Source organism: Ranitomeya variabilis, chromosome 2 (genome assembly GCF_051348905.1).
Source record: "Ranitomeya variabilis isolate aRanVar5 chromosome 2, aRanVar5.hap1, whole genome shotgun sequence".
Lineage (NCBI taxonomy): Eukaryota > Metazoa > Chordata > Amphibia > Anura > Dendrobatidae > Ranitomeya > Ranitomeya variabilis.
The window spans coordinates 930,230,358-930,233,168 of record NC_135233.1 but is presented as its reverse complement, the minus strand read 5'-3'; positions in this window follow the sequence as shown (position 1 = coordinate 930,233,168).

Genomic DNA, 2,811 nt, shown 5'->3' with positions numbered 1-2,811 from the left:
TTCACACGCAGCGTTTTTGATGCGTTTTTGAACTTTAACATTGCTTTCAACCAATACAAATGCATTCACTGGGAAATGTCATTGTAACATTTAACAACCCTAGCTGGCCACAAGGTGTATGACACATAAGCAGACACATCTTGGTTCATTTATGAAGGAGGGACTCTTAAATTCACAAAGCCTACTTTTAGAGGGGCATCAGACGGCCATTATTAAACAGTGGGTCTCCTATGCTGTTATTGCCTATGAAGTGAGTGGCTTGGCTGCCAAGAATTACGACTTACCCCAATACCCCTTTCACGAAAGGTACATGAGGGCTTCCTGTAAAAATGTTGCATTGAATGCAAGGCCTGCCCTGCTACCCAGTCATATGCACCCCAATAAGCCTTTGAACCCAGGTATTGAATGGCCACAGGAAAACCCACTTCACATTCTTTAGTTCGTCCTGCCATACTGTTTCATTATGCATTGAATGCAGGGGCCACCTTGACGCAAATTTGCACGCACCCCAATCACATTTTGGAAGAAACATGGAGGAGGGCCTCATAAAAAAAACTGTCCCATTACATAGGAGCTGGTCTCCTAGACTCATAATGCCCATAAACTAAGTGCATGGGCTGACAAACATTTGCCCATGGGAGTAAATATTTTAAAAATATTTAATGGGGATCATAAACACCCTTGCCAAAAAATTTACTGTCTGTAGCAACACGGAACACGTGAACCCTGGTGATCTAGTGGTGGAAAATGGTGATAGGGGGAGGAAGGCCTCATTAAAAACTAGGTCCAATTTAAAGGAGCTGGTCTCCTAGACTTGTAATGCCCATACACTAAGTATATGGGCTGAAAAGTACAGCGCCCCAGAGTCCTAGTTGCTGCAGTAATGTCATTCTTCCACCAGGGGGAGTGATGTTACATCTGATGGTACTAAAGGAGTTCACCTTACCTGGTATCACGGCATCACACACACTTCACACTCCAGACCACCAGGGGGAGCCATGTTCCTATCTAGTAGGGGGGCACTCCTCACAGAAGGGTAAAACTGGTGGGCTGGATAGAAAGTCAGGGAGACGCTGGCTGGGCTTTGCCCAGGCAACACCTGTCAGGCAGACAGGGGGAAAGGAGGAACATCTGAGCTGCAGACAGAGGGTCCCTGTCAGGGGTGGGATCCTGACAGAGGCCTAGCGAGACAGAAAGATACGGAGCTGCGCCTGCACCCCATGCGGCAGTATCCTAAGAAAAGATACGAAAGGAACTGTATTGTAGAGAGTGAGAAACGAAGGAGACAACAACAACAAGGAGACAACAACGGGAGGAGTTCTGCCCTGCAATAGGCTGCCTCCTTCTGAGGCGCGTAGCTGGTGGCCGGAACACCGAGGGAGTAATTGACTCTACGCATTACTTCAGAGACCGGCAGGACAATCAATTCCAAGTTGGCTGCCCGACCCTAAAACCTAAGAAGACATGGTGGCAACTTGTGGGGGTCGGGGCGTCACTAGGGTCCCTATAAACAAGCCTCAGGCCATCAGCCATATGGGTATGTCCTATCCATACCATCTGGGGGACAGAGAGAAGAGATAACATCTAGAACATCTACAAAGGTTGTTAGGACTATCCCGTGGTGCTCAGCAGGGAGGTACTACAACACAGGCGCTAGTAGGAAGGCTACTGATTTCCACCTGGATAAGGGAACTCTGGACTTGCCTTCGGACCGGCCGGACTCTGCCTACCCTGTGGTCTGCACCCTGGACTGTGGATGCTGAAGCTTCTTGTAAAAGGTAAAGAGACTGCAACCTTGTGTCCTCGTTATTTACTGCGCCATCCACCATTACCATCTACACTACAGGGAAGCCCTGGGGATACACTTCACCCGTGGGAAGGTACACCATCTAGCTGCCATTCCATCACCTCAGCGGACCCCTAAACAACGTCGGTCACCCTGACCGAATACCACAGGTGGCGTCACGAACACTTTCATCTTAAACAAACTCATATCACCTTTTATTTGGATGCTCCTCTTAGGGCCACGGTCCGGGTTGGGCCATCGTGACATCCCCATCGAGAACCGTAGGACCTGGTACCGAGTACCCCATTGCCCTAGCGTGGGGGCGCTTCAAACTTTGGCGTCACGAACAGGATCTACTTAAGCCTGAAAATCGGGTCATGTGTGCCTAAGAACTGTGTCAAAACTGTGTTTGAACTGCGATTTGCTTAAAGACTGTGCATTGCCATTTGCCGCCAAAATTCCCGCCAAAACCGCCGCCATTACAGCGCCACGAGGATCGCGGGAGAAGAAGGGCGTGCCATGGGAGGAGACTATCAGAGCGGTGCCAAAAGTGATGACCGCCCCCTCCAACTACTGCTACGAGATGACAACGTGCCCAGAAGCCAAGAAGGAGCTCCACCCCCAGAAAATGGAGGAGCCATGTGCATGTGCGGACGCAGATCCCGAGACAGTGACGGCGACCAGCAGGTACCTGAACGACGACGAAGTGACCCAGGGCAATCTCAGCCGATCGGAGGTGGACCTGAACCTGCCGCCATCGGAGGATCCGGACTCCTTGGATCCACTGTTGTGAATTCCGTTCTCGAGCTCCCTCTTGTGGTCATGAGTGGTACTGTGTGAATTTGTTCTTGGGATCCCTCTGGTGGCCTTTAGCGATATGGCTGGTCTTGGCTGGGCTCAGCTGATTCATTTGCTGCCTATGCTGGGCCTATTTAATTCACCTGGCCCTTCATTTGTCGCCTACTGTCGGTGTATTCAGTCTGGATTCTGAGCTCTCCTGAATATTCCTTGTGACCAGTCTCCTG